The sequence below is a fragment of the Fukomys damarensis genome, unplaced genomic scaffold, assembly GCF_012274545.1.
Source record: "Fukomys damarensis isolate Sample0158 unplaced genomic scaffold, DMR_v1.0_HiC HiC_scaffold_4, whole genome shotgun sequence".
In the NCBI taxonomy this organism is placed as follows: domain Eukaryota; kingdom Metazoa; phylum Chordata; class Mammalia; order Rodentia; family Bathyergidae; genus Fukomys; species Fukomys damarensis.
Window position 1 is genome coordinate 8,624,148 of NW_022900916.1, and position 13,310 is coordinate 8,637,457.

Consider the following 13,310-nt stretch of genomic DNA (forward strand, 5'->3'; position numbering starts at 1 on the left):
TTTTGAGAAGTGTCTGTTCAATGCATTTGCCCATTTATTGGTTGGAGTACTTGATTTTTGCTGTTAAATTTTTTAGTTCTTTATATATTTTAGATATTAACTCTCTGCTGGAAGAATAGTCAGCAAAGATTGTCAAAAAAACAATAAATGCTGGTGGGGATGCAAGATGGGGGAAGGAACCTTTATACACCGATGATAGGAGTGTAAATTAGTACAGCCACTATGGAGACCAGTTCCTCAAAAAACTAAAAATAAAGCTACCCAAAGGGATTAAAATTAACACACTGCAGGAATACATGCATCTTCTGTTTATTGTGGCAATGCATAATAGAAAAATAGGGAACCAGCCTAGATGCCCATCAATAAATGAATGGATAAAAAAATATGGAACATGATGTAGTATTGCTCAGCCATAAATAAGAACAAAACTGTTTCATTTTCAGGAAAATGTTTGGTTCTGGAGATCATAATGTTGAGCTCTCAGAGATAAATGTCAAATGTTCTCCCTAATATGTATATTCTAAAAAAGATGACAGGAAAACAGAAGAGAGATTTACTGGACAAAAAGGAAACAGGGAAAGGGCAATGTAAGGGTGGATAATGGGGGGATGGATACGATTGAAATATATTACATACACAGAAACCCCCAAAACTGTGAAACTAGAGGGGAAGGTGGGCAAAGGGGCGGTGGGTGAAAACGACTGAAGTATATTAAGTACATGCACGAATCTTCCAAAATGAATCCCGTTATCTGAATAACCAATATGTGCTAATAAAAAGAGATGTGGGTGAAAAGACTGTAATTCATTTTGCTTATGTTTTTCATGCCCCATCATACAAACTAGGTATTGCCTAGTTAACACTAAAACTACTAGGTCTTCCTGGTGTAACACCGCTTTTTCTAGTACAGACTCATACCATCCTTCTGAAACTAGGATCACTGTAGGAAATCCCAGCGTGCCTACAGGAGATAACATATTTCAGAATATGCCTGTGGTGAGTCATTAATCTATATTTAGACATACACAAGGAAAGCTGATGGCTTAGCCAAAGGAGCCTTTAGTTCTGAGCACAGCACAGGAATTCTGAAAGACAAGAGATGGAGTTGGGGACAGTTTTCTGTGGCTGTCCCTATAGGAAGAGTCTCAAATCGCTTCTCAGCCTTTTGGCTAAGATCAAGGGTAGTATCTGTTCTTATCAGAAAGAGTCTCAAAGGGAGACCAGAGAAACTCAGTGTATAGTAGTTTTCCACGCAGAGGAGACAATGACTGCACAGGGAGAAAGAAATGAACATTTGCCTTTCCTGCTTCCCAAAGCTGTGTTCCAAGGTGACACCATGTGAGGATGAAATGCTGGGAAACTCAGCTAAAGAGAGCCCGGCGCCCACGATGCCTGAAGAATGCAGAGCTCTCAAATGGGACACATAAGATTCATTTAGAAATGTGAGCATTCTAGCACTCTCCTCTTCCTTTTCATGCCCATCTCCAGCTCCAGTTGGCCTGTAGGATAATCTTCACCAAGAAATAAAGTTTTTGTTACTTTCTTACCACATGAGAGCAATTAGAAAAGCACAAAACTGCATTAACATATGAATGTACAGAGGCCACCCAATCCGTCTTGAAGTGTGCATCATTCCAGTCTGTGCTCTAGCCGACTAAGAAGTTAATGCATGACCTCATTCTCTGAGTAGAGTTACTAAGTCACTGAGACTACAAATGTTAAATCTGTGTGAAAAGGATCTAATGTATACAGATAGGAAAACATAAACATACATACTCCTCAGCAAGCACACAGTGCTGGAGAGACATCTTGATGTGAGTAGGGCTTTTAATACCACAGTGCAGAGCAGAAAAATACACTTTTTACTTTGCAACCAACAACACACAAATACTCACTGAGATAAAAAAGTTCATGCAACAATTATTTATCTTTGTCATGACATGTTTAAACATTAACAACAGAATAGTACACAGACCTCCAAAGCCAAAAATCGTTAAGACAGAGGAATGTATAATAAATCACTCAATTACTTAAGGGATTCCCCACCCTCAGAATAGCAGACGAATGTATAAAACACTCGTATAGCATGAGGCTCTTCCTTATCTTCTTTGAAGAGAAACTACTCTCAGTTATAGTTGAGGATCTAATATAGGAAATAAATGACAATTTACTAAAATACCTACTTTTATAACTTTTCCAGAACACTCATACAAAGATTAGAATCCTACTGCTACAAAGTTTTCCTTATGTGCTTTTATTTATTCAAAATAAATTCAAAACTATTCTTCAGTTCCAACACAATCTATGAAAGCAGTTTTACCAAGTGTTCTTCCACCTTCCTATCTTTGGAGCAACTCAACATTCTATCATTTACAGACTTCTAAATTCTACAAGATATTTTGACACACCGTATATTCTTCACTGTAATAAAGATGGTGCACAAAAGGGTTTTTATAAAAGGCCTGCACTATATTGAAGTAACTGAAGTTTTGAGTTTTGCCCAGTGGCTAAGACCCCCTGAACAAATGCCATCTTAAGATACTTAAATCTTCAAGCAGTGTGCATTAAGTACTTGACAGTACCATTCACTCAAAAGTCTAAATGCATGCTGTTCTTTAAACTATTAAATGTTTAAATAAATAAATGTTTTTACTTTTCTGTTTTATTTTTATTAATGTCTATTTAATTTGTATAAGATAATAACATAATAATTCCTGAATTACAAAAACAAAAAAAAATTGGCAACAAGGTTTTAATTTCCTTTTTTGTGAATCTCCAGTTATTCATCTCATGCATTCAAGTAAGTCCTAATTCTAGTAAACAGAAAAACACAGAGGAGGCTGTAGCCGAATTTGTTAGGCTGAGAAAGCCCATGCAATTATGAGGATCAAGAGAAAAGCAGATTAATGAAGCCTCAAATCTCATGTGTAAGAGGCAGAGCAGCAAGCAGCAGTTGGTGTTTTGAACACATAGAGCTGAGGAAACATTGTTTCCCTAACATAATGACCTCCCACCTTAAAGCACTGGAATGCTCAGCCAAAACCATGTAGGCGAACCCACCCATGCTTGCTCTGGATCAACCCTGTAAGCTTTCCGCAGTGCATATATTTGAGTATTTATGTGACAGAAGAACTTCATCTGTAAACTTTCTTGACCAACATCAACTTGGCACCAACTCATCAGTTAATTAACTATTAACAGATTCTTCTAGATATGACTGCTACATGGATATTTTATCTTCTTGTTAATTAGTAATTATGCACTGGCAAGAAAAACAGTGTTTCTTTCCAATTATCCCAGAACTCAGTGATTATTTAAACTTGGCTAATTAGCATTAGAGAGTTGTACATCTTCTGGGCAAATTGTGTTTGATAATCCTTATTAAAATATACATGGCGGTTGTTGACTTGTAACAGGGAAAAAAAAGTGGCAGTTCAAAGGGTATTAGATACAGCACAAGGCAAACGGGGGCCCATTAAAATTTCCCCAGCTGCTTTAATGAGAATGCCGACGGTCATTTCTGCCTGGTTTACCATCTGTTTGCTTTCTGGCATGTGGCTCTGGTGTGAAGAGAGTGTCCTGAAGCCCATTTGGCTTATCACAGAGTAATCCGGGGGTCTGGAGCAATTTCACTCGTTCATACAGCGGCAGAAATTTGCACATGTGGAATGAAAAACTTTTAAGTTTAAAAATGATGCCACATAATGACAAGGGTCATGAATTTTTATTTTTTAATGAGGAAGAAAATGCCTGAAAAGAAAATTTTACAAAGTTTCTAGGTTGCATATGAAACCTAGAATGCCCTTAAACACAAATTATGATGATTGAAAGATAACTGCTTTTCAATAGTCAGGCTCCATAACCCGAAGCATACATGAAAAATTGAAAAAAAAGATGTGCATTGAGAAAGGTAATGGCTTCCGAAACAGGCCCTACACAGCAATAATCATAGAATAAAAAAAATTCATAAATTCAAATTCATCAAATTTAAAGCTGCTGCTCATCATAAGATATAATTGAAAAAAAAAAGGATAGACAATCCATGAATGGGAAAACTCTCTCTCTCTCTCTGCATAAATATATATGTATAATATATCATATATTATGCTATATTAAAGCTACTAAAATTTAAAAAACTTCATTTTAGGCTATATTAAAGCTACTAAAACTCAAACATAAAAAGACAGCTCAATTTTTAAACAAACAAAAGTGGCCAATAAGCACATGAAAAGTGCTTAACATTGTTAGTTGGAAAATGCAATTAAAACCACAACAAGATAGCACTATACACCCACCAAAATGACTAAAATATTAAACACTGACAAACACCAAATGTTCAGCGGCAGAGGAATCATAACTCTAGTAATATGCTGGTGGGAAGGCAAAAGGCATGAATATTTTTTGAGGGGAAGTCTGTTGATTTCTTATAAAACAAAACCCAGCAACACCATTATTAAGTATTTATTCAATAAAATAAAAACACATATTCACAAAGAGACTTCTACAAGAGCATTCATACAAGTTGTTTGCATAGGAACCCAAAACTAGAAACAACCCAGGAGTTCAGTAATAGGAAAATATCGGGGGACTACTTATCACTATTTCTATAAATAATACGGATAAATCTCAAAAACATGCTCAGTGGAAGTTATACAAATAGTAAATAGTGCATTTACATGAAACTATACAATGGAGAGGCAAAATAAACTTATGGGGGAATTAAATACAAATATAGCACTGTCTCCAGGAAGCAGGGTAAGAACTGATAGAAGAGAGATAAGATGGAACTTCTTGGGGTTACGATTAGAGTCTATATTTTGCTAAACGGTTGGGCTGCCCAGGAATGCACATTTATTAAACATCATCTCATATATCTTTAAGTTATGTGGATGGTACATAAACCCCACCTTCATAGTATTTACTGCAAAATTCTTTCAACCTTGATGTGTTTGAAATCTTTCATAACAAAATGTCAATAAAGTAAATTGATATTATAATCAAATCCCTATTCCTAAAATTGCTTTAAAAATAATATCAGTTTATTATATGAGTACCTATATATAATAGAAAGCCATGCAAATGTAACTGTGACAGACAGCTTCTTTCAGATTAATTCATTTGGTCACATCAGCCTTGCACACAGGGTATAGGTACCACTGCTTTCGTACAGTACAATCTTTGTGCTTTTGCCATTTTGCCAATCCAGCATGTGTTTTATGTGTGCCTGTGATTTGTGTGTGTTCCCAAATCTGTTCAACCCATATGAATCTGTTACTACCCAATATAACTTCATTAAGTCTTACATAAACTGATGAAAAACAAGTACTCCTAAGAAAGTTATCATTTATACATAAACTTGAATTTTCAGAAACACTTCATTAAAAGAAGCTAAAGATGTGCTGTTTTGATTGTAGTGGAAAAGGCACCTTTGTGAAACAAAAATCACAAATATGTAAAATTCTGTACTTAGACTTCATAGGTCTGTCTATGTCCCTGCTCCGCTTTAAAGGAATCAAAACTGGAAATGTAGTTTAAGTAACCAAAACAGACCTTAGTGGAATTCTCATCCACAAAATATATTTGAAGATTCCTCATCAGACATCTGTAAACTGGAAAATGTATTACCTAACCATCCTGTTTAATATCACAATCCACACAAATACTCCTGTCACCCTCTCCCTAGTCCCCTCCCTTCTCACTGTATTGGTAACCACTTAAAACTCTAATTCAACCTCTGTCTAATTATCCATGAAAATAAACAAGTATGTCTAACCAATTAATTTTAACTGACTCACACCAGCTCTAATCATGTCAAATAACAGGATTTCTTCACTATCACATAATATTTGTACACATTTATGGACTACAGTATGATAATTCAATACATGTATATAATTTCTAATGATAAAATCAGTGTAATAGGATTTCTTTCTCCTCAGTTACCTTTTCTGTGTTTGAGGAAACGTGTATTTGTATCTTTATTTTATTATACTGTAACTATTTTTTCATGCCTTTCAATATTATTAAAAATATATAATTTTAATGGCATCATACTATTCTTTCCCATTATTACTCTAACTTAATCATTCTATTGTTGAGTATTTAAATAATTTTCAAATTTTTCTATAAAAATTCATAACAGTAAAAGAACTGTGCCAAAGCACATAAAACTTTTAATGGCTCTGTTTATATACTCCCAAATGCTTTCTGGATAAATAAACCAATATACATCCATATCAATAATAAACACCTAAAATATTTTCCAATAGTGTTGCTAGTATTGGGTATGCATAATTTTAAACGTATTTGCCAATTTTTCTTAAAAGTTATATCTCATACTGTTGTAATTATGCATTTTCATCAGTAGTAAGTTTAATATTTTGCTCTCATGTATCAGACATTTGTCTTTCTTCTTTGCAAATGATCTGGGTTTTTGACATTTTCCCATCAGGATATCATTTGGGTATACAAAAGCTAAAAGCACTTTATACCTAGAATAAAATGTCTGTTCATCTTTATAATTTTTTAAACTAGCATTTCATTATTTAAGCAGTTCTCACTACCAGAAAATTAGAAAACAAAAAAGTAAAGTATTAATGTCCTAAGACTAAACCATCCTTAGAGTACAGGGATTGAAATGATCAATTTTAGTCATGATATGTTATTCTTTAAATGATGCTTCTGCAAACTGTCCCGTGAAAAACTAGCTCTACAAGATATAAAAAGACGTTCTTTTGAGAGCAGACAGGAAGAACCTTAACATAAATTTTGAAAAGATGCTCTTAATATGTTATTTTTAGAAATTCATGATGAGCAATAAAATATTAAATTTATTAATCAACAATAAGACTGATAATCCAAATTTTAAACATGGGTTATCAATTTGAATAATAGCTATTTCTCCAAGATAAGATGAGCAAATTGGCCAATAAGCACATGAAAGCTGTTCAGAGTCATTTGTCACTGGAGAAATGGAAACCAAACCACATCGAAGTACCATTTCACATCTAGTAGGATGGTTATAATTAAAAAAAAACAAACAAAAAACAGGGGTTTGGCTCAGGGGTTCCACCACCTGCCTCACAAGCGCAAGGGCCCAAGTTCAATTCCTTAGTTAGCATCTCTTATCAACAAAGAGCCCCCATTCCTCGGTGTTGTTTAAAAGTTTATTCAAGAGAGAATAAAAAAGAAGAAAAAAAACAAGAAAAATACAACACAGAAAGTAATAAGTGTTACGAGGGTGTAGAGAAACTGGAACACTTACACTTTGCTGGTGGGAATGTAAACTGGTACAGCTGCTACAGAAAAGGACTTGGCACGTCCTTAAATATTTAAACAAAATTACCATGTAACCTAGCAATCCAATTCCCAGGCATACACCTAAGATAATTTTAAACACATAGTTCACACAAAAATACCTGTACATAAGGTTAGTAGGAACATAATTCATAATAGCTAAAAAGGAAACAACCCAAATGTCCATTAACAGATCAAATAGTTAATATATGGGCTGCCCACACAATGGAATATTACACAGCTAAAAAGAAGAATAAGCACTAATACAAGCTTCAGCATGAAGGAATCTTGAAAACATGTAAGTGAAAGAAGCCATTTACAAAAGTCTACATACTGTATGATTTTTTTTTAATATGAAAAGTTCAGATTAAGCAAATCCAGAGAAAGTAGATTAGTGGTTGCCACAGGATAAGAGGAGAGGGATACAGGTCTGACTGTTAAGAGGTAAAGGATTTCTTTCTAGGGTGGGAGAAATGTTTCTAAACTAGTGGTGATGATTATGTAACACAGTGGACACACCAAGAACTGCTGAAATGTTATGCAAATTAGGTCTCAAAACAAAAACACATTAAAGACTTTAAGAAGTACTGTTTAAATTTGTTTAGCCAGACTTTTTCAATGTTTTTTAATACCAAAATCTTCATCTCCCTTTTCTATGTATGATCTACTAATATATCATGAGACATTAGTGCGTACAGGAAGCCAAAGTGCTATTAACAAAATATTTTAAAATTCATTCTAAGATGTGGCTGATCTCAGGACCTTATTGAAAAGGTGACAAGAAGAAAAAAAAAAAAAGAGGGAGAAGGGATAGGCTAGGGAGAAACGTAACCAGCCTCCTAATTATCCTAGAACTGGTCATTGGCCCCATTCTATCAAAACAGAGAGCCAAACCCTAAATGAATTCTTCTTTTATTAGTAACAGGTTTTTCTCCTCTTTTGTTATTACAGTTAGAAATGCCATCCAATCACATAGGTTAAAGTCAGGTTAAAAAATATTCTCCTCATAAATGCAAATAATTATTTTATAAAGAAAACTGAGGGAAAAAAAATCTTCCCAGAAAGTAATCTCTGATAGCTACATTTATTTTAATTTGCTATTTACCAGAGTTCATGTAGAAAGGAACTTTTCTGAAAAAGAACCAGAAATAACATAATTAACTAGATAATAGCAACAACATGGTCCTGATGTATGAAAACATGTAGGAAGGGAAGTGGGAGGGGAGCTCCAACTGAACTTTTACCAAAGTATTAACAATTTCTGCTATTCTGTTTTCCAAAATGGCAACTCCCACACTAACAAGTATCTTTCCATTCAGATGCTCTGAGTGCTGCAAACAGCAATATAGCTGTGTGCTTGCCTCAGAAAGCTGCCTACTCGTCTATAAAGCTAAATGTGAAACTGGGTGTCAGAGGACTGGACGCAAACAGCGGCAGACAGGCAGCCCACGGCTGGTGAACGAACTGCTCGACAGCACTCCTGCATTTGTTGTCAAACTCCTACTTCACATCCAGAGCTGTTTCCAGGGAGAATTTACTTTCACCGCTTCTTTTTACTTTTCAAAGATAAGTATCAGAATATTTTCTAGGAATTAATGACATAAATTGATTGTAAATTTTTCTTAGATTTAACTGCCAAGAAAGAAGCAGCCAAATTTGTCCAAGATTATTTATTTATAGATCAATTATGGTGCACACAGAACGTCAACTCATTTATCATCAGCTGGAACAACACCCCCCCCAAAAAAAAGACTGGGAAACCTCAAAAGTAAACTATGTTATAACTAAAATGACTTAGGTCAGAGTCCACGTTTGAAGTTTAGTGCTTGAGGCAGATATTTGGACCCTGTTTCCGGTTAAAATGGACAGCTTGGAACACTGAAAAGCGTCACCCTCCCAGGGATTAGCATCTCTTATCAGCAAAGAGCCCCCATTCCTCGGTGTTGTTTAAAAGTTTACTCAAGAGAGAAAGTATTGCCAGTTCTGTTTTCATTTGATGAAGGATAAAGCCTCATGCGCAGGAACTTGTTCCCTGGTTTCTTATTTAAAACTTTGGCCCAAGAGACCTTAGAGAATTGCAAATTAAAACAACACTGAAATTCCACCTCACTCCAGAAAGAGTGGCTATCTTTAAGAATTCAAATATTAACAAGTGCTAGAGAGGCTACAGGGTTGGAGGAGGAATTCTTCTAGGCTATTGGGGGTAATGTGAACTAGTACACTTTGGAAATCAGTATGGAGAGTCCTTTAAAAACTACAACCAGAAATTGCATTTGACTCTGTATCCTGTTAGGTATCTTCCCACAAGAGTTAAAGACAGCATATGACAGTGATACATGCAAACTTTTGGTTTTTGCAGTACAACTCATAATAGTTAAAGCATGAGAAGAGCTTCTCTGTCCATCTACAGATGAGTGGAAAAAGGAAATGTGGTATTTATACACAATGGCATACTATTTTGCTATAAAGCAGGATAAACGAGTCATTTGTAGAAACTGGATGCAATCTGAAAGCATGTTAAGTGAAATAAATCAGACACACAAGCTTACATAGCATGTGGTTTCTCTTATACAAAAAACCCAAAATACAAATAAAGGATAAAAATCAAGGATAGATAAGAGGAAGCAGGAAGGTTGATCTTTCTCAAGTGGGAAGCAGATTAAGATATGGAGGGACAGGGAAGGAGAGGAGCAAACGGGGATGAATGAAGAAATTAAGCTGTGCTCAGGACAGGTACCAACTCCACACAAGGAAGGCAAACGTTATGCACTGCAAACGCGCCAATAAAAAGACTAACTGGCACAGGAGAGGGCTCCTGGAATGACTTATGCCCGTCTGTGTTTGTCCCCTACTCAGCCAACAGACCAAATGGCTTCTTAATATCAGAAATAAGGTTATTACACTTTGCCAAGACAAAGGAAGCTCTTCACACATAAATTTTTTAAACTGACAAGCAAAACTGAAACATTTTTGAGCTGGGGATTTAGCTCAGTGGTTCTGCCGCCTGCCCCACAATTTCGATCCCCAGCACCAAAAAACAAAACAACAAAAATGAAACATTTTCAAAAATCTTAACTTATAGTAACAACTTCTATCAGATCCACTTCTAATGTTCCTACTTATGAACAACCAGTTAACTCCCTTCTGAGCATATTCATTTGAGGAGGAATAAGGAAGAGGATGCAATGAGAATTGCTCTTCCTTAGGAGGAATATGTAAAAGGATATACCATGGTTTCCAGGTACGTCTTTCTTTTTCATTTAATTCTGAGGACAGAATCTGGGGCTATATGCATGGTAGACAAGCACTCTATCACCAACCTACTTTTTAATTTTAAATTTTTTTCTTTTCATTGAGTTTATTGGTACAATCTAGGTATACAGTACAGTTACATTCATTATTGGGATTCTGTACCTTTACATGACAGGTCTTGGTTCTCATTTTTTCCCCTTGTCCCTGCCCTCCCTTCACCCCCTTCTTCCCTTCCCACTTATAAACACTTTATTTCCATTTTTTCATTTTCTCATATTTTTTTCCTCTCCTTATTACCTTTCCCCCACCCTTCCCACTTTCCCTACACCTTTAGCCCTTTACTTCCTATTTCACATTACTAATTATCTCATTAGGATCTTGTGTACTATTAGTTTTTCACACCAGAGAAACTATTCGGTATTTCAGTTAAAGAAATCTCTGTATGAACATTAAAAATAGGGAATCCTAAAATAAAACTAAAAAGGAAAGTAAAAGAGAAAAAGCAATGATGTAAAATTAAAATAATCCTTAATTATGAAGATGAAACTGGTCCCGAACATATTTAAATTGCTTCTTGCTCTTGTAGTCTTATAAGATTCTTTTTTTCATTATTTAGAGAATACTTTATTAGTTTTTGTCATCAAACCCACGTAGATATGACCTTACATATTTAATACAGTGTGTTACCCCTGTACAAATGGAAAAAAAATTAACACTTCTAGACCAATAAGGCTGTTAATTTCTGTACAATGCCAACTCAACGCAGTAAATTGGGATAACTTTTTCCAAAGTTAGATTCTTTTTTTCATTATTTAGAGAATACTTTATTAGTTTTTGTCATCAAACCCACGTAGATATGACCTTACATATTTAATACAGTGTGTTACCCCTGTACAAATGGAAAAAAAATTAACACTTCTAGACCAATAAGGCTGTTAATTTCTGTACAATGCCAACTCAACGCAGTAAATTGGGATAACTTTTTCCAAAGTTCAAAGTTGACAATTATCTGAATAAAATTATAGACATTCAGCATATTCCATTAAAAAAACAAAAACAAAAAAAGAAAAGAATAATACCCAGAGAACAGGAAAGTTCTGTTGCTGTTGTGGTACCCCTGGCACCATTTTTTTTATTAGCATCTTAATCATCATCTGGAAAGAGAACATTCTAGAATAACATCATTAAAAATAGCTCTGATAAAGCACAGTCATTACTATGTACCATAAAGCAGGTACAAGATATTTTACATTCACAGAGGTATGATACAGTACCGTCCTACATCTATAATACTAGAATCAGTTTTGGTTTGAAATTTACTTTGTCTGCAAATAAGATTGTTACCCTTGCTTTTTTTCCGGGCTCCTGTCATATGGAGAATTGTTTTCTATCCTTTCACTTTCAGTCTATGGGCTTCTTTTTGCACTAGGTGTGTTTCTTGTATACAACATATTGTTGGATTTTGCTTCTTATTCCATTTTGCGTATTTCTCTTGATTGGTGAGTTGAGGCCACTGACATTGCTGATTATAACTGATATGTACTGACTTATTATTGCCATGTTATTGGCCTTTTGTTGACTCTTTTTACTTTTTCACCTTCTCCTTTTAATTTCTTGCCTTGCCTATTTGATTTGCTCTGTTGGGCCTCATGGTGTTGTTACCTTCATTGCCTTTTTCTAGGATCTTGTTTAGAATTGCTTGTAGAGCTGGTTTGGTATTCATGTAGTTTCTCAGGTGTTCTTTGTCATGGAAGTATCTTATTTCCCAATCCATTTTGAAAGAGAGTTTTGCAGGATACATCAGACTAGGCTGGAGGTTGTTCTCTCTTAGTACTTGGAATATCTCACTCCAGGCTCTCCTTGCCCTAAGGATTTGTGTTGAAAAGTCTGCTGTGATTCTGATGGGCTTTCCTTTGCTTGTGATTTGTTTCTTTTCCCTTACTCCTTGTAGTATTTTGTTCTTCTGTTGGGTTTCTGGGATCTTGATTATTATATGTTTAGGTGTAGATTTTTTTTTAATTGTGGCTAGTTGGGGTCCTATATGCCTCACTTATCTGAATGTCAAATTCTTCCTCTCTCTTTGGAAAGTTTTCGGTCATTAATTCTGTAAAAAGCTTTTTTAAGCCATTTGTATTTTCTCCTGGTACTTCATAGATTCCTATCAGTCTTATGTTATTCTTCTTTGCATCATCTAGGAGTTGTTGGATTTATTTCTCATAATCCCCTACTGTTTTTGAGACCTCTCTTTTCACAGTCACTGACTGCAATCTTATCTTCTATATCTGAGAATCTATCTTCGCATTCTTTAGTACCTGAGATTCTATCTTTGCATTCTTTTATTCTGTTGCGTACACTGTCAATGGAGTGTTTAATCTCCTGGATATCTGTTTGAATCTGTTTTATGGATTCCATTTCTTTCCTATGTTGGGCATTTATTGTTTCCATTTCTTTCTTATGCTGGGGCTTCATGGCTTCTATTGTGGTCCTGAGCTCATCTATTTTTTTTTCAGTTTCTGCTCTAGAGTCTCAAATCATGAATTTCATTTTGCTCATCATCTCTATGGTTATCTAGGAAATTATTTGTTTTGGATTTTTCTAGAGTCTGATTGATCTGTTTTGTTACTTCCTGTGCTTTGAGTTCAAGGTGTCCTGGTGGTTCACTATCGGCCTTTTCATCCTCATTTGCCCTAGTGTTTGCCATTGGTGAACTGGAGGTCTATCTTTGTGTCTTGCTTAAGTGTTTTCTCATTGTTTTTTTTTTT

At 35.1% G+C, this 13,310-nt stretch overlaps 1 pseudogene; it reads left to right on the top strand.

The window, feature by feature from the left end:
- The first annotated feature begins 1,149 nt into the window (after positions 1-1,149).
- LOC117284200 lies at positions 1,150-1,320 on the top strand (annotated as a pseudogene).
- The last annotated feature ends 11,990 nt before the right edge of the window (positions 1,321-13,310 follow it).